This window comes from Aquarana catesbeiana, linkage group LG12, assembly GCF_042186555.1.
Source record: "Aquarana catesbeiana isolate 2022-GZ linkage group LG12, ASM4218655v1, whole genome shotgun sequence".
NCBI classification, from domain to species: domain Eukaryota; kingdom Metazoa; phylum Chordata; class Amphibia; order Anura; family Ranidae; genus Aquarana; species Aquarana catesbeiana.
Window position 1 is genome coordinate 34,252,440 of NC_133335.1, and position 22,376 is coordinate 34,274,815.

The 22,376-nt window shown below is 51.0% G+C and overlaps 1 protein-coding gene across 5 annotated transcripts in view; it reads right to left on the minus strand.

The window, feature by feature from the left end:
* PHACTR3 (phosphatase and actin regulator 3) overlaps positions 1-22,376 on the minus strand; it is a 295,682-nt gene that overhangs the window by 187,246 nt on the left and 86,060 nt on the right. Inside the window, exon 1 of one of the 5 annotated variants that reach the window (XM_073607546.1) lies at positions 9,174-9,463. The exons of the other annotated variants lie outside the window; for them this stretch is intronic. The gene's annotated coding sequence lies outside the window, so the exon portion shown is untranslated. Of the gene's footprint in view, positions 1-9,173; positions 9,464-22,376 lie in introns of those variants that run through there. 5 annotated transcript variants of the gene reach the window in all.

The window sequence follows — 22,376 nt, forward strand, 5'->3', positions numbered from 1 at the left end:
TACAGCTGTTATTATTATTATTCACGATTTATATAGCGCCAACAGTTTACGCAGCGCTTTACAATGTATAGGGGGGACAACACAATTACAGTACAGTTCAATACAAAAGGTACAGGAGGGCCCTACTCGTAGAGCTTACATTCTAAGGGAGGGGGCGATTGTACAAAAGGTAATCTGTTATCTCTTTATCTATGGGAGCCAGCACCCGGATTGTCTGTGTGTGCTAAGAGGAGTGAGTCTTCAGCAGTGCTATGGACCAGGTATGTTTCTATCCTATGTGTTTGGTCTGGGTCTGTAGCCAGCGGCAGTCAGGTAAACCACATTAGAAGAAGATGGTAAGAAATGATAGCTTCCTTATCCCTTTCAGTATGAAGTTCCTTTAATTTTACTTAAAGCGGTTGTATACCCCGCTTTCACATTTTTACCTACAGGTAAGTCTATAGTAAGGCTTACCTGTAGGTAAAATTAATATATCTTAAACCTGTACGGTTTAGGAGACATTCACCTTGCATGCAGCGGCACATGCGCTCCGAAGGTCCAGCGGATGCTGCCGGAAAATCAGAGCTCCTTGCTGGAAAGAGGACTCCCGCTCCTGTAAGGCAAAGGCATAAAGAGCTAGTATGCACCACATACTAGCTCATTATGAAATACTCACCTTAGAAGGAAGCGCCAGCATCACCTCCCGGTCACCGCTGAGGGAGCTGACATGTTCCCTCTGTGTTTCTTCCAGGTTCGCAGCTCCAGCGCTGTGAGCGGCCGGAGCTGCGAACCCTGAAGAAACGCAGAAGGAACATGTCAGCTCCCTCAGCGGTGACCGGGAGGTGATGCCGGCGCTTCCTTCTAAGGTATTTCATAATGAGCTAGTATGTGGTGCATACTAGCTCATTATGCCTTTACCTTACAGCTTTTTTTTTTTTTTTTTTTTTTTGTGGGTATACAACTGCTTTAAATGTAGCTAATATTTAACTACTTTTTTGCTGGGCACGTATTCCTGACCAGGCCAAGCTTCAGCTTTCAGCGCTCCCACACTTTGAATGACAATTGCGCAGTCATGCAACACTGTATACATATGAAATTTTAATTATTATTTTTTTAACACAAATAGAGCTTTCTTTTGGTGGTATTTAATCACCACAGGTTTTTTTCTTTTTTTGCTAAACATTTTTTCATATTTTTGCCAACAGGTCATTTTTCTCCTTCACTGATGGGCACTAATGGGCATCATTGATAAGTGATACTGATGATGAAGCATTGATGAGCACTGACTGGTGGCACTGGTGGGCACTGATTAGCAGCACTGGTGGGCACTAATTAGCAGCACTGGTGGGCACTAATTAGCAGCACTGGTGGGCACTAAGGGGACTACTGTCCCTCTAAGCCTAGTAACGGCTTTCTTCTGTTCTTCAGGCTGACAGCTTGAGGAAAAAAAAAAAGCCGATAACCGGCTTCTGTTCACTTCCACGATCAGCTGTCATTGGCTGACAGCTGATCACATGGTAAAGGACCCGCTGTGATTGGCCCTTTACCCCGATTAGTGATCAGCCAAGTCCCAAGGACTCGGTGATCATAGTGCGCACGGGAAAACAGGAGGACATCCATGTACGCCCTCCTGGCAGTTTAAGCCCGCGCTGTAGCCGTCTTTCGGCTATAGCGCGGGCACCAAGTGGTTCAGTGAGATAAGTGGTGGAGCCTTTTTGGAGGGGCATTACAATGAAGATGTGCCAAGGTAACATAACCCATGAATGTGGCCCTGTAATCAAGTACAGCTCCCCATAGACGTGAAGATATCACTCAACCAGTGCCGGGACAAGGTCATCCAGCGCCCAGGGCAAAGATTCAAAACTGCGCACCCCTCCTCCATTCATGATGTGCAAGCTTGGAGATCCTACACCCAGCAGTCACTCACTTGTTAAAATCACTGCCGCTGTCACTACTTCTATCAGCCTTGGAACAGTAGGAAGGCGCCCCATCTTAACAGTAAAGCATTGCACCCAGGGCAACCGTCCCTCCCTCCCACCCCTTGTCCCAGCACTGATCCCAAAGTACAAACACCAAGAAATGACTGCACACCCTCTTTTGGCCTCATTCACACCTGTGAGATAACAAGCATTGCCCAACATGCATTAATGCACAACAAGAGGATTGCCCTGTTTTGCTATGAGGCCCGCTCACACCTGGGTGCTGAGCTGCTTTGTGTCGGAAAAAATAGTACAGGTGTGTTTTTTTCTGGAGCATTAACATGCATCTTTGGCCCCTTAGACTTCTATGGTAGTGCACGAAAAATGCATGTATCATGTATTTTCATGTATTTTAGTTCACCGCAAAACCCCCCACTCCCTAGTGACATTTACTTCATTTGACTTTCATGGCCAAAGAAAAAGCCCAGAACACATGAAAGTGCACTAAAACGTGTCAATGCGCATTAAAACACACAACAAAAACAAACCAAAAATTGCTGATGCAGATGCAAAGGAACGTGTCTTTTCCCCTAGGACCCCCGATGATTTATCTTGATATTTTCCCATCTATATGAAGCAACGCACTTGTGAATATTCATTCACTTTGTACAAACATCTTTTAACTTATAGCGAAAACCTAAGAGATGTGGCCCTATGGAGCCCTTGGCGGCCATGCTAAGGGTTAACAAACTAGTGGCTCAACACCTTCCCATATTTTATGTCTTAGAATTGGTGATCGATTTCAGAAAACCACCAGCCGTTGTTAAAAGGCCGGATCGCGTCTACATAATAACATGCTCATTTGTCATAAAACTGAGGTTGGAAATAAAAATCAGCAGATTTTAAACAAGGCACGGCCGCCACATTAATAATGAATCAGGCCTGAACGCAACTAACACAGTTATCTATTATGTATGCGGACGGTCGATCTCCAGGGCTGTAGTGTCTGCATAGATTGTGCAGTCTTGCTGTAAATTAGTGAAACAACTGGGGGGCCATGTGTCCCCCCCCCAACAACTGGGGGCCATGTGTCCCGTCCCCCCAATTGGGGGGCCATGTGTCCCCCCCCAGCAACTGGGGGGCCATGTGTCCCATCCCCCCAATTGGGGGGCCATGTGTCCCCCCCCCAGCAACTGGGGGGCCATATGTCCCGTCCCCCCAATTGGGGGGCCATGTGTCCCCCCCCAGCAACTGGGGGGCCATGTGTCCCATCCCCCCAATTGGGGGGCCATGTGTCCCCCCCCCAGCAACTGGGGGGCCATATGTCCCGTCCCCCCAACTGGGGGGGCCACGTGTCCCGCCCCCCCAACTGGAGGGGCCATGTGTCCCTCCCCAACAACTGGGGGGGCCATGTGCCCCCCCCCACATTACCCTGGACCACTCTTCCCAACATTGTCACCATCCCAGATAGCAAGAAATTGCGCTGCAAGTTTGAAAATGGCTTGCTAAGCTCTTGCTAGACTTGCCAGGCTTCACAAGTTTGTTGCACAATTGCAGCAAGCCGGCATTGCATGACTCCAGATCAACTTTCTTTGTAAACATTCTGCAAGTCTGCTGCAAGTTCTGGTTTAGTTAGGTTGTGCAATAGTCATCCCACCACAGGGGGTCACTGTGGCTGAATTTTCATGCTGTAGACTTGCAGAGCTCTTGCTGTAGACTCACCACTGCAACTTTGCTCTTGCTAGAGACTTGCCATGCAAATTTGCCACAAAGTGTCAACTAGAACTTGTGCTTCGAGTGCTCTGCAAGTGTACATCTTGCCAGTAAAATGAAAAAAAAAAACAAAAAACAGTACTTCCTTTTCCTTTCTGCTCTCAGAATTGGTTCACATTTTACATAAAAGAGTCAAGAAAACCACAATGTATGTAAAATAATGGGCATAAATAAAACAATACTGAAATCCTCTCTGCAGTTCACATTGCAATTAACAGCAACCTAAGGAAAGAAGCAGATTATGAAGGTAATGCTGGCCATACACTATACGAAAAATCGGCCGAAAAATCGTTCGAATGGACACTTCATTCGTTTTTCGGCAAGTTAGTGGGTACAAATCGATAATCGTTTGTGACGTTTTTGTGGAAAAAAAACGAACGGCATGTTTGGAAAATTTCTGCCGAACGTACGATAAATTGCAAGGTTAATGTGTTTCCCGTCCGAACTGCCTGCACTAGGTATATGTAAAAAAACGAACACAAAATTATTTATTCATGTCCACTGAACAGATTATCGGACATTATATGATGGCACGATCGTTTGCGGTCACGGTCGAACGTTCGTTTTTCGAAAATGGGTTCGGCCGATTTTCTGTATAGTGTATGGCCAGCATAAGTCTGATGTATAGCAGGCTCTACACACATAAGACCACAACCAGAGATATTCTATACACAAATAAAATATCAAATACCAAAAATGATTGAAAAATATCAGAAGCACAGCTGTGACCTTCATAGAGACGCACACAAAAGGAAGCACGTTTCTGACCTTCAAATTTAAAAACGTTCATTTAGAAGAGAAAGCACAGTTCTGATCTTTAATTTGTAATATACACTCACCGGCCACTTTATTAGGTACACCTGTTTAATTAAAAGAAACAAAGGTGTATAAATGAAAGGCCTACAATACAACGCTCAGCGCCAAATAAAATCGGTTACTGTTACCAAAATACCAAACTGGTAATTCAGAACCAGGGTAAAAAAAAAAACAAATCACCCAATTATTTATACAAACAAAGGGATTGAATCCTAACTAAGCAGCTGTTTAAAACAATACAAAAAAATACAAACATAGTATAAAAAAACATAAACAGTCAAAAACAAACTGTAACAGTCATATACTACAAACTGTTTAATTGCTTGGTAACACAAATTGCTAATTAGCCAATCACAGGGCAGCAACTTAATGCATTTAGGCATCTGGACGTGGTGAAGGGACTTGCTGAAGTTCAAACCGAGCATCAGAATGGAGAAGAAAGGGGGATTTAAGTGACTTTGAACGTGGCATGGTTGTTGGTGACAGACGGACTGGTCTGAGTATTTCAAAAACTGCTGATCTACTGGGATTTTCACACACAACCATCTCTCTGGTTTACAGAGAATGGTCTGAAAAAGAGAAAATATCCAGTGAGCGGAAGTTGTGTGGATAAAAATGCCTTGATGTTGATGTCGGAGGTCAGAGGAGAGTAGCCAGACTGGTTCAAGATGATAGAAAGGCAACGGTAATTCAAATAACCACTCGTTACAACCAAGGTATGCAGAATACCATCTCTGAACGTACAACACAACAAACCTTGAAGCAGATGGGCTACAGCAGCAGAAGACCACACCGGGTGCCACTCCTGTCAGCTAAGAACAGGAAACTGAGGCTACAATTTGCACAGGATCACCAAAATTGGACAATAGAAGATTGGAAAAATCTTGCCCCAACGGTTCAGACTGGTGGTGGTGGTGTAATGATGTGGGGGATATTTTCTTGGCACACTTTGGGCCCCTTAGTACCAATTAAGCATTGTTTAAACGCCACGGTCTACCTGAGTATTGTCGCTGACCATGTCCATCCCTTTATGACTACAGTGTCCCCATCTTCTGATGGTTCCTTCCAGCACGATAATGCACCATGTCACAAAGCTCAGATCATCTCACCACTGGACAATGAGGTCACTGTACTCCAATGGCCTCCACACTCACCAGATCTCAATACAATAGAGCATCTTTGGGATGTGGTGGAATGGGAGATTCACGTCATAGATGTGCAGCCGACAAATCTGCAGCAACTGCGTGATGCTATCATGTCACTATGGACCAAAATCTCTGAGGACCCAACTTGATGAATCTATGCCACAAAGAATTAGGGCAGTTCAGAAGGTGAAAGGGGGTCCAACACGGTACTAGCAAGGAGTACCTAATAAAGTGGCCGGTGAGTGTATATACAGTGGTGACAGAAAGTATTCAGACCCCCTTAAATTTTTCACTCTTTGTTATATTGCAGCCATTTTCTAAAATCATTTAAGTTCATTTTTTCCTCATTAATGTACACAGCACCCCATATTGACAGAAAAACACAGAATTGTTGACATTTTTGCAGATTTATTAAAAAAGAAAAACTGAAACATCACATGGTCCTAAGTATTCAGACCCTTTGCTCAGTATTTAGTAGAAGCACCATTTTGATCTAATACAGCTATGAGTCTTTTTGGGAAAGATGCAACAAGTTTTTCACACCTGGATTTGGGGATCCTCTGCCATTCCTCCTTGCAGATCCTCTCCAGTTCTGTCAGGTTGGATGGTAAACGTTGGTGGACAGCCATTTTTAGGTCTCTCCAGAGATGCTCAATTGGGTTTAAGTCAGGGCTCTGGCTGGGCCATTCAAGAACAGTCACAGAGTTGTTGTGAAGCCACTCCTTCCTTATTTTAGCTGTGTGCTTAGGGTCATTGTCTTGTTGGAAGGTAAACTTTCATCCCAGTCTGAGGTCCTGAGCACTCTGGAGAAGGTTTTCATCCAGGATATCCCTGTACTTGGCCGCATTCATCTTTCCCTCGATTGCAACCAGTCGTCCTGTCCCTGCAGCTGAAAAACACCTCCACAGCATGATGCTGCCACCACCATGCTTCACTGTTGGGACTGTATTGGACAGGTGATGAACAGTGCCTGGTTTTCTCCACACATAATGCTTAGAATTAAGGCCAAAAAGTTCTATCTTGGTCTCATCAGACCAGAGAATCTTATTTCTCACCATCTTGGAGTCCTTCAGGTGTTTTTTTTAGCAAACTCCATGCAGGCTTTCATGTGTCTTGCACTGAGGAGAGGCTTCCGTCGGGCCACTCTGCCATAAAGCCCCGACTGGTGGAGGGCTGCAGTGATGGTTGACTTTCTACAACTTTCTCCCATCTCCCGACTGCATCTCTGGAGCTCAGCCACAGTGATCTTTGGGTTCTTCTTTACCTCTCTCACCAAGGCTCTTCTCCCCTGATAGCTCAGTTTGGTCAGACGGACAGCTCTAGGAAGGGTTCTGGTCGTCCCAAACGTCTTCAATTTAAGGATTATGGAGGCCACTGTGCTCTTAGGAACCTTAAGTGCAGCAGAAATGTTTTTGTAACCTTGGCCAGATCTGTGCCTTGCCACAATTCTGTCTCTGAGCTCTTCAGGCAGTTCCTTTGACCCCATGATTCTCATGTGCTCTGACATGCACTGTGAGCTGTAAGGTCTTATATAGACAGGTGTGTGGCTTTCCTAATCAAGTCCAATCAGTATAATCAAACACAGCTGGACTCAAATGAGGGTGTAGAACCATCTCAAGGATGATCAGAAGAAATGGACAGCACCAGAGTTAAATATGAGTGCCACAGCAAAGGGTCTGAATACTTAGGACCATGTGATATTTCAGTTTTTCTTTTTTAATAAATCTGCAAAAATGTCAACAATTCTGTGTTTTTCTGTAAATATGGGGTGCTGTGTGTACATTAATGAGGAAAAAAAATGAACTTAAAGGGGTTGTAAAGGTTAAAATTTTTTCACCTTAATGGATTCTATCCATCAACGTGAAAAAACTTCCGGCAATACCGCCGCCCCCAGCCCCCCCGTTTTACTTACCTGACCCCTCGAAAGTCAGCCGCTCACTCCCGACATCCATTTCGCCACTCAGCCTGGCCGCTGATTGGTTACAATGGATGGATTGAAAGCAGCGCAGCCATTGGCTCGCGCTGCTGTCAATCACATCCAATGACGCGGTGCGCCGGGGGGCGGGGCTGAGTGACATAGTGAGCGGCTATAGCCGCCGGCTGTATCACGGGAGTGCGCCCGCAAGAACTAACCACCATGCGAGGGAGCTCGCATTAAGGTGGTTAGTTCTTGCGGGGAGGAGCTGAAACAGCCACCGAGGGACCCCAGAAGACCAGGTTCGGGGCCACTCTGTGCAAATCGAGCTGCACAGTGAAGGTAAGTATAATATGTTTGTTATTTAACAAAAAAAAAAAAAATTACCTTTACAACCCCTTTAAATGATTTTAGCAAATGGCTGCAATATAACAAAGAGTGAGAAATTTAAGGGGGTCTGAATACTTTCTGTCCCCACTGTATATATATATATAAAACAGGAAGCACAGCTTTAACCTCAATATTATAAAATAACTACAGTATAGAACAAAAAGCACAGCTCTAAACTCCATATCATTAAATACATATACAGCAGAAGGCAAAGCTCTGATCTCCATATTAAAAGATACTGCAGGAAGCACAGCTCCATATAATAAGATATTGTATGTTTAGAACCAGAAGCATAGCTCTTCAATAGATACATGTAAAACAGAGAAAGAGGAATTAAATGATACATTTTTATTAGTTAATATATTTATATTAAAAACTATTGCGTTTCTCACATTAAAGCATAAGACTTCAAATATGTACTGAGAAAATAGTAAAGATTTTGGCACTTCAGAGTTCACATCTGTTCTAGGAAAGTGAAATGGTTAGAGAGCCAGACATCTAGCAATTTCAGAAGGGCATAAAGAAAAGTCAGACAGCATATTGTTTTTACTAAGGGGTTCCCATAAAATGTGCAATTGTAATCGGTTCATCCAAGTAACTAAGTTTTCCCATTACCCATAAATATCATGTCATGTATAACACTGTACTGCTATACATGATGGGGGGGGGGGGGACTAGAGAGAGAATAAAGAAGGGGGAAGGAAGAAAGAAAGAAGAGATAAAGAGAGAAAGAAAAAAAGGGGGAGAATGAGAGAGGACGAATGGTTGTCTGGGAGGAAAGAAAGATAAAAAGAAAGAAAGAAAAGGGAGGGGATGAGAGAGGATGGATGGATGAATGGCTAGGAGGAGAAAGAAAGAAAGAAAGAAAGAAAGAAAGAAAGAAAGAAAGAAAGAAAGAAAGAAAGAAAGAAAGAAAGAAAGAAAGAAAGAAAGAAAGAAAGAAAGAAAGAAAGAAAGAATACAGTAAAGGAGGGGATGAGAATGTTAGAAAGGAAAAAAAAGTTGAATAAAAAAAAAAGAAAGAATGAAAGTGAAGAGTCTCTGTATTTGAAGCCCACAGTGGCGATGGTCATAGAATGAGAGAAGATGTGACAAATGCGGAGCACACAATTGAAGGATTGATGATAGAGAAGTTGGCATGCAGAGTGTAGAGATGGAAGGCGATCTCTCTGTTCCCCTGACCTTGGGCAGCCAGCACCAAGACATTCCGGCATCCTGTGTGATCGGAGGACTCACCTTCACATCTCCCCGGAGAGACACCGACCGGCCATCCTCAGAGCCCCGATCAGGAGAGCCCCGAGTGACCAGAGCCCCCCACTCCGCTCACTCAGTGATCCGAACATCCCGGGGAGGGAGAGCCGGGCTCAGCCCGCACCATCCAGCGGCTCCTCTCTGGTGATCAGCCGGGAGCAGAGCTCGTCCCATCCCGCAGAATCATTTATTTCCCGGAGCTGTCAGCGGAGTGCTGCAAGATCCCCCATAGAGGAGACTGCGGCCTGTGTGAGGAGGAGGAGGACTCCGGAGATGAGTCATCCCACCAGCATGAGGAGGAGCTCCTCACCTCTCCTCATCACTCTCCTCCACCTCCTCACCTCTCCTCATCACTGTCCACCTCCTCACCTCTCCTCATCACTCTCCTCCACCTCCTCACCTCTCCTCATCACTGTCCACCTCCTCACCTCTCCTCATCACTCTCCTCACCTGTCCTCATCACTCTCCTCCACCTCCTCACCTCTCCTCATCACTGTCCTCCACCTCCTCACCTCTCCTCATCACTCTCCTCCACCTCCTCACCTCTCCTCATCACTGTCCTCCACCTCCTCACCTCTCCTCATCACTGTCCTCATCCTCATCACTGTCCTCATCACTGTCCTCCACCTCCTCACCTCTCCTCATCACTGTCCTCATCCTCATCACTGTCCTCATCACTGTCCTTCACCTCCTCACCTCTCCTCATCACTCTCCTCCACCTCCTCACCTCTCCTCATCACTCTCCTCCACCTCCTCACCTCTCTTCATCACTGTCCTCACCTGTCCTCATCACTCTCCTCCACCTCCTCATATCTCCTCATCCTCATCACTGTCCTCCACCTCCTCACCTCTCCTCATAACTCTCCTCACCTCTCCTCATCACTGTCCTCATTACTGTCCTCCACCTCCTCACCTCTCCTCATCCTCATCACTGTCCTCATCACTGTCTTACACCTCCTCACCTCTCCTCATCACTCTCCTCCACCTCCTCACCTCTCCTCATCACTGTCCTCATCACTGTCCTCCACCTCCTCACCTCTCCTCATCACTGTCCTCCACCTCCTCACCTCTCTTCATCACTGTCCTCACCTGTCCTCATCACTCTCCTCCACCTCCTCACCTCTCCTCATCACTGTCCTCCACCTCCTCATCTCTCCTCATCCTCATCACTGTCCTCCACCTCCTCACCTCTCCTCATAACTCTCCTCACCTCTCCTCATCACTGTCCTCATTACTGTCCTCCACCTCCTCACCTCTCCTCATCCTCATCACTGTCCTCATCACTGTCTTACACCTCCTCACCTCTCCTCATCACTCTCCTCCACCTCCTCACCTCTCCTCATCACTGTCCTCCACCTCCTCACCTCTCCTCATCACTCTCCTCCACCTCCTCACCTCTCCTCATCACTCTCCTCCACCTCCTCACCTCTCCTCATCACTGTCCTCCACCTCCTCACCTCTCCTCATCACTCTCCTCATCACTGTCCTCATCACTGTCCTCCACCTCCTCACCTCTCCTCATCACTCTCCTCCACCTCCTCACCTCTCCTCATCACTGTCCTCCACCTCCTCACCTCTCCTCATCACTGTCCTCATCCTCATCACTGTCCTCATCACTGTCCCCCACCTCCTCACCTCTCCTCATCACTGTCCTCATCCTCATCACTGTCCTCCACCTCCTCACCTCTCCTCATCACTCTCCTCCACCTCCTCACCTCTCCTCATCACTGTCCTCCACCTCCTCACCTCTCCTCATCACTGTCCACCTCCTCACCTCTCCTCATCACTCTCCTCCACCTCCTCACCTCTCCTCATCACTGTCCTCCACCTCCTCATCTCTCCTCATCCTCATCACTCTCCTCCACCTCCTCACCTCTCCTCATCACTGTCCTCCACCTCCTCACCTCTCCACATCATTGTCCTCCACCTCCTCACCTCTCCTCATCACTGTCCTCATCCTCATCACTGTCCTCATCACTGTCCTCCACCTCCTCACCTCTCCTCATCACTCTCCTCATCACTGTCCTCATCACTGTCCTCCACCTCCTCACCTCTCCTCATCACTCTCCTCCACCTCCTCACCTCTCCTCATCACTGTCCTCCACCTCCTCACCTCTCCTCATCATTGTCCTCCACCTCCTCACCTCTCCTCATCACTGTCCTCATCCTCATCACTGTCCTCATCACTGTCCTCCACCTCCTCACCTCTCCTCATCACTCTCCTCCACCTCCTCACCTCTCCTCATCACTGTCCTCCACCTCCTCACCTCTCCTCATCACTGTCCTCATCCTCATCACTGTCCTCATCACTGTCCCCCACCTCCTCACCTCTCCTCATCACTGTCCTCATCCTCATCACTGTCCTCCACCTCCTCACCTCTCCTCATCACTCTCCTCCACCTCCTCACCTCTCCTCATCACTGTCCTCCACCTCCTCACCTCTCCTCATCACTGTCCTCCACCTCCTCACCTCTCCTCATCACTCTCCTCCACCTCCTCACCTCTCCTCATCACTGTCCTCCACCTCCTCATCTCTCCTCATCCTCATCACTGTCCTCCACCTCCTCACCTCTCCTCATCACTCTCCTCACCTCTCCTCATCACTGTCCTCATCACTGTCCTCCACCTCCTCACCTCTCCTCATCACTGTCCTCCACCTCCTCACCTCTCTTCATCACTGTCCTCACCTGTCCTCATCACTCTCCTCCACCTCCTCACCTCTCCTCATCACTGTCCTCCACCTCCTCATCTCTCCTCATCCTCATCACTGTCCTCCACCTCCTCACCTCTCCTCATAACTCTCCTCACCTCTCCTCATCACTGTCCTCATTACTGTCCTCCACCTCCTCACCTCTCCTCATCCTCATCACTGTCCTCATCACTGTCTTACACCTCCTCACCTCTCCTCATCACTCTCCTCCACCTCCTCACCTCTCCTCATCACTGTCCTCATCACTGTCCTCCACCTCCTCACCTCTCCTCATCACTGTCCTCCACCTCCTCACCTCTCTTCATCACTGTCCTCACCTGTCCTCATCACTCTCCTCCACCTCCTCACCTCTCCTCATCACTGTCCTCCACCTCCTCATCTCTCCTCATCCTCATCACTGTCCTCCACCTCCTCACCTCTCCTCATAACTCTCCTCACCTCTCCTCATCACTGTCCTCATTACTGTCCTCCACCTCCTCACCTCTCCTCATCCTCATCACTGTCCTCATCACTGTCTTACACCTCCTCACCTCTCCTCATCACTCTCCTCCACCTCCTCACCTCTCCTCATCACTGTCCTCATCACTGTCCTCCACCTCCTCACCTCTCCTCATCACTGTCCTCCACCTCCTCACCTCTCTTCATCACTGTCCTCACCTGTCCTCATCACTGTCCTCCACCTCCTCACCTCTCCTCATCACTGTCCTCCACCTCCTCATCTCTCCTCATCCTCATCACTGTCCTCCACCTCCTCACCTCTCCTCATAACTCTCCTCACCTCTCCTCATCACTGTCCTCATTACTGTCCTCCACCTCCTCACCTCTCCTCATCCTCATCACTGTCCTCATCACTGTCTTACACCTCCTCACCTCTCCTCATCACTCTCCTCCACCTCCTCACCTCTCCTCATCACTGTCCTCATCACTGTCCTCCACCTCCTCACCTCTCCTCATCACTCTCCTCCACCTCCTCACCTCTCCTCATCACTGTCCTCCACCTCCTCACCTCTCCTCATCACTGTCCTCCACCTCCTCACCTCTCCTCATCACTCTCCTCATCACTGTCCTCATCACTGTCCTCCACCTCCTCACCTCTCCTCATCACTCTCCTCCACCTCCTCACCTCTCCTCATCACTGTCCTCCACCTCCTCACCTCTCCTCATCACTGTCCTCATCCTCATCACTGTCCTCATCACTGTCCCCCACCTCCTCACCTCTCCTCATCACTGTCCTCATCCTCATCACTGTCCTCCACCTCCTCACCTCTCCTCATCACTCTCCTCCACCTCCTCACCTCTCCTCATCACTGTCCTCCACCTCCTCACCTCTCCTCATCACTGTCCACCTCCTCACCTCTCCTCATCACTCTCCTCCACCTCCTCACCTCTCCTCATCACTGTCCTCCACCTCCTCATCTCTCCTCATCCTCATCACTCTCCTCCACCTCCTCACCTCTCCTCATCACTGTCCTCCACCTCCTCACCTCTCCACATCATTGTCCTCCACCTCCTCACCTCTCCTCATCACTGTCCTCATCCTCATCACTGTCCTCATCACTGTCCTCCACCTCCTCACCTCTCCTCATCACTCTCCTCATCACTGTCCTCATCACTGTCCTCCACCTCCTCACCTCTCCTCATCACTCTCCTCCACCTCCTCACCTCTCCTCATCACTGTCCTCCACCTCCTCACCTCTCCTCATCATTGTCCTCCACCTCCTCACCTCTCCTCATCACTGTCCTCATCCTCATCACTGTCCTCATCACTGTCCTCCACCTCCTCACCTCTCCTCATCACTCTCCTCCACCTCCTCACCTCTCCTCATCACTGTCCTCCACCTCCTCACCTCTCCTCATCACTGTCCTCATCCTCATCACTGTCCTCATCACTGTCCCCCACCTCCTCACCTCTCCTCATCACTGTCCTCATCCTCATCACTGTCCTCCACCTCCTCACCTCTCCTCATCACTCTCCTCCACCTCCTCACCTCTCCTCATCACTGTCCTCCACCTCCTCACCTCTCCTCATCACTGTCCACCTCCTCACCTCTCCTCATCACTCTCCTCCACCTCCTCACCTCTCCTCATCACTGTCCTCCACCTCCTCATCTCTCCTCATCCTCATCACTGTCCTCCACCTCCTCACCTCTCCTCATCACTCTCCTCACCTCTCCTCATCACTGTCCTCATCACTGTCCTCCACCTCCTCACCTCTCCTCATCACTGTCCTCCACCTCCTCACCTCTCTTCATCACTGTCCTCACCTGTCCTCATCACTCTCCTCCACCTCCTCACCTCTCCTCATCACTGTCCTCCACCTCCTCATCTCTCCTCATCCTCATCACTGTCCTCCACCTCCTCACCTCTCCTCATAACTCTCCTCACCTCTCCTCATCACTGTCCTCATTACTGTCCTCCACCTCCTCACCTCTCCTCATCCTCATCACTGTCCTCATCACTGTCTTACACCTCCTCACCTCTCCTCATCACTCTCCTCCACCTCCTCACCTCTCCTCATCACTGTCCTCATCACTGTCCTCCACCTCCTCACCTCTCCTCATCACTCTCCTCCACCTCCTCACCTCTCCTCATCACTGTCCTCCACCTCCTCACCTCTCCTCATCACTCTCCTCCACCTCCTCACCTCTCCTCATCACTCTCCTCCACCTCCTCACCTCTCCTCATCACTGTTCTCATCACTGTCCTCCACCTCCTCACCTCTCCTCATCACTCTCCTCATCACTGTCCTCATCACTGTCCTCCACCTCCTCACCTCTCCTCATCACTCTCCTCCACCTCCTCACCTCTCCTCATCACTGTCCTCCACCTCCTCACCTCTCCTCATCATTGTCCTCCACCTCCTCACCTCTCCTCATCACTGTCCTCATCCTCATCACTGTCCTCATCACTGTCCTCCACCTCCTCACCTCTCCTCATCACTCTCCTCCACCTCCTCACCTCTCCTCATCATTGTCCTCATCACTCTCCTCCACCTCCTCACCTCTCCTCATCACTGTCCTCCACCTCCTCACCTCTCCTCATCACTGTCCTCCTCCTCATCACTGTCCTCATCACTGTCCCCCACCTCCTCACCTCTCCTCATCACTGTCCTCATCCTCATCACTGTCCTCCACCTCCTCACCTCTCCTCATCACTCTCCTCCACCTCCTCACCTCTCCTCATCACTGTCCTCCACCTCCTCACCTCTCCTCATCACTGTCCTCCACCTCCTCACCTCTCCTCATCACTCTCCTCCACCTCCTCACCTCTCCTCATCACTGTCCTCCACCTCCTCATCTCTCCTCATCCTCATCACTGTCCTCCACCTCCTCACCTCTCCTCATCACTCTCCTCACCTCTCCTCATCACTGTCCTCATCACTGTCCTCCACCTCCTCACCTCTCCTCATCACTGTCCTCCACCTCCTCACCTCTCTTCATCACTGTCCTCACCTGTCCTCATCACTCTCCTCCACCTCCTCACCTCTCCTCATCACTGTCCTCCACCTCCTCATCTCTCCTCATCCTCATCACTGTCCTCCACCTCCTCACCTCTCCTCATAACTCTCCTCACCTCTCCTCATCACTGTCCTCATTACTGTCCTCCACCTCCTCACCTCTCCTCATCCTCATCACTGTCCTCATCACTGTCTTACACCTCCTCACCTCTCCTCATCACTCTCCTCCACCTCCTCACCTCTCCTCATCACTGTCCTCATCACTGTCCTCCACCTCCTCACCTCTCCTCATCACTCTCCTCCACCTCCTCACCTCTCCTCATCACTGTCCTCCACCTCCTCACCTCTCCTCATCACTCTCCTCCACCTCCTCACCTCTCCTCATCACTGTTCTCATCACTGTCCTCCATCTCCTCACCTCTCCTCATCACTCTCCTCATCACTGTCCTCATCGCTGTCCTCCACCTCCTCACCTCTCCTCATCACTCTCCTCCACCTCCTCACCTCTCCTCATCACTGTCCTCCACCTCCTCACCTCTCCTCATCATTGTCCTCCACCTCCTCACCTCTCCTCATCACTGTCCTCATCCTCATCACTGTCCTCATCACTGTCCTCCACCTCCTCACCTCTCCTCATCACTGTCCTCCACCTCCTCACCTCTCCTCATTATTGTCCTCCACCTCCTCACCTCTCCTCATCACTGTCCTCATCCTCATCACTGTCCTCATCACTGTCCTCCACCTCCTCACCTCTCCTCATCACTCTCCTCCACCTCCTCACCTCTCCTCATCATTGTCCTCATCACTCTCCTCCACCTCCTCACCTCTCCTCATCACTGTCCTCCACCTCCTCACCTCTCCTCATCACTGTCCTCCACCTCCTCACCTCTCCTCATCACTGTCCTCATCCTCATCACTGTCCTCATCACTGTCCCCCACCTCCTCACCTCTCCTCATCACTGTCCTCATCCTCATCACTGTCCTCCACCTCCTCACCTCTCCTCATCACTCTCCTCCACCTCCTCACCTCTCCTCATCACTGTCCTCCACCTCCTCACCTCTCCTCATCACTGTCCTCCACCTCCTCATCTCTCCTCATCCTCATCACTGTCCTCCACCTCCTCACCTCTCCTCATCACTCTCCTCACCTCTCCTCATCACTGTCCTCATCACTGTCCTCCACCTCCTCACCTCTCCTCATCACTGTCCTCCACCTCCTCACCTCTCTTCATCACTGTCCTCACCTGTCCTCATCACTCTCCTCCACCTCCTCACCTCTCCTCATCACAGTCCTCCACCTCCTCATCTCTCCTCATCCTCATCACTGTCCTCCACCTCCTCACCTCTCCTCATAACTCTCCTCACCTCTCCTCATCACTGTCCTCATTACTGTCCTCCACCTCCTCACCTCTCCTCATCCTCATCACTGTCCTCATCACTGTCTTACACCTCCTCACCTCTCCTCATCACTCTCCTCCACCTCCTCACCTCTCCTCATCACTGTCCTCATCACTGTCCTCCACCTCCTCACCTCTCCTCATCACTCTCCTCCACCTCCTCACCTCTCCTCATCACTGTCCTCCACCTCCTCACCTCTCCTCATCACTCTCCTCCACCTCCTCACCTCTCCTCATCACTGTTCTCATCACTGTCCTCCACCTCCTCACCTCTCCTCATCACTCTCCTCATCACTGTCCTCATCACTGTCCTCCACCTCCTCACCTCTCCTCATCACTCTCCTCCACCTCATCACCTCTCCTCATCACTGTCCTCCACCTCCTCACCTCTCCTCATCATTGTCCTCCACCTCCTCACCTCTCCTCATCACTGTCCTCATCCTCATCACTGTCCTCATCACTGTCCTCCACCTCCTCACCTCTCCTCATCACTCTCCTCCACCTCCTCACCTCTCCTCATCATTGTCCTCATCACTCTCCTCCACCTCCTCACCTCTCCTCATCACTGTCCTCCACCTCCTCACCTCTCCTCATCACTGTCCTCCACCTCCTCACCTCTCCTCATCACTGTCCTCATCCTCATCACTGTCCTCATCACTGTCCCCCACCTCCTCACCTCTCCTCATCACTGTCCTCATCCTCATCACTGTCCTCCACCTCCTCACCTCTCCTCATCACTCTCCTCCACCTCCTCACCTCTCCTCATCACTGTCCTCCACCTCCTCACCTCTCCTCATCACTGTCCTCCACCTCCTCACCTCTCCTCATTACTCTCCTCCACCTCCTCACCTCTCCTCATCACTGTCCTCCACCTCCTCATCTCTCCTCATCCTCATCACTGTCCTCCACCTCCTCACCTCTCCTCATCACTCTCCTCACCTCATCCTCATCACTGTCCTCATCACTGTCCTCCACCTCCTCACCTCTCCTCATCACTCTCCTCCACCTCCTCACCTCTCCTCATCATTGTCCTCATCACTCTCCTCCACCTCCTCACCTCTCCTCATCACTGTCCTCCACCTCCTCACCTCTCCTCATCACTGTCCTCATCCTCATCACTGTCCTCATCACTGTCCCCCACCTCCTCACCTCTCCTCATCACTGTCCTCATCCTCATCACTGTCCTCCACCTCCTCACCTCTCCTCATCACTCTCCTCCACCTCCTCACCTCTCCTCATCACTGTCCTCCACCTCCTCATCTCTCCTCATCCTCATCACTGTCCTCCACCTCCTCACCTCTCCTCATCACTCTCCTCACCTCTCCTCATCAATGTCCTCATCACTGTCCTCCACCTCCTCACCTCTCCTCATCACTGTCCTCCACCTCCTCACCTCTCCTCATCACTGTCCTCCACCTCCTCACCTCTCCTCATCACTGTCCTCATCACTGTCCTCCACCTCCTCACCTCTCCTCATCACTGTCCTCATCACTCTCCTCCACCTCCTCACCTCTCCTCATCACTCTCCTCCACCTCCTCACCTCTCCTCATCACTGTCCTCCACCTCCTCACCTCCCCTCATCACTGTCCTCATCCTCATCACTGTCCTCATCACTGTCCTCCACCTCCTCACCTCTCCTCATCACTGTCCTCATCCTCATCACTGTCCTCCACCTCCTCACCTCTCCTCATCACTCTCCTCACCTCTCCTCATCACTCTCCTCCACCTCCTCACCTCTCCTCATCACTGTCCTCCACCTCCTCATCTCTCCTCATCCTCATCACTGTCCTCCACCTCCTCACCTCTCCTCATCACTCTCCTCACCTCTCCTCATCACTGTCCTCATCACTGTCCTCCACCTCCTCACCTCTCCTCATCCTCATCACTGTCCTCATCACTGTCCTCCACCTCCTCACCTCTCCTAATCACTGTCCTCCACCTCCTCACCTCTCTTCATCACTGTCCTCATCACTGTCCTCCACCTCCTCACCTCTCCTCATCACTGTCCTCATCACTGTCCTCCACCTCCTCACCTCTCCTCATCACTGTCCTCCACCTCCTCACCTCTCCTCATCACTCTCCTCCACCTCCTCACCTCTCCTCATCACTGTCCTCCACCTCCTCACCTCTCCTCATCACTGTCCTCATCCTCATCACTGTCCTCATCACTGTCCTCCACCTCCTCACCTCTCCTCATCACTGTCCTCATCCTCATCACTGTCCTCATCACTGTCCTCCACCTCCTCACCTCTCCTCATCACTGTCCTCATCCTCATCACTGTCCTCCACCTCCTCACCTCTCCTCATCACTCTCCTCCACCTCCTCACCTCTCCTCATCACTGTCCTCATCACTGTCCTCCACCTCCTCACCTCTCCTCATCACTGTCCTCATCCTTATCACTGTCCTCCACCTCCTCACCTCTCCTCATCACTCTCCTCCACCTCCTCACCTCTCCTCATCACTGTCCTCCACCTCCTCACCTCTCCTCATCCTCATCACTGTCCTCCACCTCCTCACCTCTCCTCATCACTCTCCTCATCACTGTCCTCCACCTCCTCACCTCTCCTCATCACTGTCCTCCACCTCCTCACCTCTCCTCATCACTCTCCTCCACCTCCTCACCTCTCCTCATCACTCTCCTCCACCTCCTCACCTCTCTTCATCACTGTCCTCATCACTGTCCTCCACCTCCTCACCTCTCCTCATCACTGTCCTCATCACTGTCCTCCACCTCCTCACCTCTCCTCATAACTGTCCTCCACCTCCTCACCTCTCCTCATCACTGTCCTCCACCCCCTCACCTCTCCTCATCACTGTCCTCATCCTCATCACTGTCCTCATCACTGTCCTCCACCTCCTCACCTCTCCTCTTCACTCTCCTCCACCTCCTCACCTCTCCTCATCACTCTCCTCCACCTCCTCACCTCTCCTCATCACTGTCCTCCACCTCCTCACCTCTCCTCATCACTGTCCTCCACCTCCTCACCTCTCCTCATCACTCTCCTCCACCTCCTCACCTCTCCTCATCACTGTCCTCCACCTCCTCATCTCTCCTCATCCTCATCACTGTCCTCCACCTCCTCACCTCTCCTCATCACTCTCCTCACCTCTCCTCATCACTGTCCTCATCACTGTCCTCCACCTCCTCACCTCTCCTCATCACTGTCCTCCACCTCCTCACCTCTCTTCATCACTGTCCTCACCTGTCCTCATCACTCTCCTCCACCTCCTCACCTCTCCTCATCACTGTCCTCCACCTCCTCATCTCTCCTCATCCTCATCACTGTCCTCCACCTCCTCACCTCTCCTCATAACTCTCCTCACCTCTCCTCATCACTGTCCTCATTACTGTCCTCCACCTCCTCACCTCTCCTCATCCTCATCACTGTCCTCATCACTGTCTTACACCTCCTCACCTCTCCTCATCACTCTCCTCCACCTCCTCACCTCTCCTCATCACTGTCCTCATCACTGTCCTCCACCTCCTCACCTCTCCTCATCACTCTCCTCCACCTCCTCACCTCTCCTCATCACTGTCCTCCACCTCCTCACCTCTCCTCATCACTCTCCTCCACCTCCTCACCTCTCCTCATCACTGTTCTCATCACTGTCCTCCATCTCCTCACCTCTCCTCATCACTCTCCTCATCACTGTCCTCATCGCTGTCCTCCACCTCCTCACCTCTCCTCATCACTCTCCTCCACCTCCTCACCTCTCCTCATCACTGTCCTCCACCTCCTCACCTCTCCTCATCATTGTCCTCCACCTCCTCACCTCTCCTCATCACTGTCCTCATCCTCATCACTGTCCTCATCACTGTCCTCCACCTCCTCACCTCTCCTCATCACTGTCCTCCACCTCCTCACCTCTCCTCATTATTGTCCTCCACCTCCTCACCTCTCCTCATCACTGTCCTCATCCTCATCACTGTCCTCATCACTGTCCTCCACCTCCTCACCTCTCCTCATCACTCTCCTCCACCTCCTCACCTCTCCTCATCATTGTCCTCATCACTCTCCTCCACCTCCTCACCTCTCCTCATCACTGTCCTCCACCTCCTCACCTCTCCTCATCACTGTCCTCCACCTCCTCACCTCTCCTCATCACTGTCCTCATCCTCATCACTGTCCTCATCACTGTCCCCCACCTCCTCACCTCTCCTCATCACTGTCCTCATCCTCATCACTGTCCTCCACCTCCTCACCTCTCCTCATCACTCTCCTCCACCTCCTCACCTCTCCTCATCACTGTCCTCCACCTCCTCACCTCTCCTCATCACTGTCCTCCACCTCCTCATCTCTCCTCATCCTCATCACTGTCCTCCACCTCCTCACCTCTCCTCATCACTCTCCTCACCTCTCCTCATCACTGTCCTCATCACTGTCCTCCACCTCCTCACCTCTCCTCATCACTGTCCTCCACCTCCTCACCTCTCTTCATCACTGTCCTCACCTGTCCTCATCACTCTCCTCCACCTCCTCACCTCTCCTCATCACAGTCCTCCACCTCCTCATCTCTCCTCATCCTCATCACTGTCCTCCACCTCCTCACCTCTCCTCATAACTCTCCTCACCTCTCCTCATCACTGTCCTCATTACTGTCCTCCACCTCCTCACCTCTCCTCATCCTCATCACTGTCCTCATCACTGTCTTACACCTCCTCACCTCTCCTCATCACTCTCCTCCACCTCCTCACCTCTCCTCATCACTGTCCTCATCACTGTCCTCCACCTCCTCACCTCTCCTCATCACTCTCCTCCACCTCCTCACCTCTCCTCATCACTGTCCTCCACCTCCTCACCTCTCCTCATCACTCTCCTCCACCTCCTCACCTCTCCTCATCACTGTTCTCATCACTGTCCTCCACCTCCTCACCTCTCCTCATCACTCTCCTCATCACTGTCCTCATCACTGTCCTCCACCTCCTCACCTCTCCTCATCACTCTCCTCCACCTCATCACCTCTCCTCATCACTGTCCTCCACCTCCTCACCTCTCCTCATCATTGTCCTCCACCTCCTCACCTCTCCTCATCACTGTCCTCATCCTCATCACTGTCCTCATCACTGTCCTCCACCTCCTCACCTCTCCTCATCACTCTCCTCCACCTCCTCACCTCTCCTCATCATTGTCCTCATCACTCTCCTCCACCTCCTCACCTCTCCTCATCACTGTCCTCCACCTCCTCACCTCTCCTCATCACTGTCCTCCACCTCCTCACCTCTCCTCATCACTGTCCTCATCCTCATCACTGTCCTCATCACTGTCCCCCACCTCCTCACCTCTCCTCATCACTGTCCTCATCCTCATCACTGTCCTCCACCTCCTCACCTCTCCTCATCACTCTCCTCCACCTCCTCACCTCTCCTCATCACTGTCCTCCACCTCCTCACCTCTCCTCATCACTGTCCTCCACCTCCTCACCTCTCCTCATTACTCTCCTCCACCTCCTCACCTCTCCTCATCACTGTCCTCCACCTCCTCATCTCTCCTCATCCTCATCACTGTCCTCCACCTCCTCACCTCTCCTCATCACTCTCCTCACCTCATCCTCATCACTGTCCTCATCACTGTCCTCCACCTCCTCACCTCTCCTCATCACTCTCCTCCACCTCCTCACCT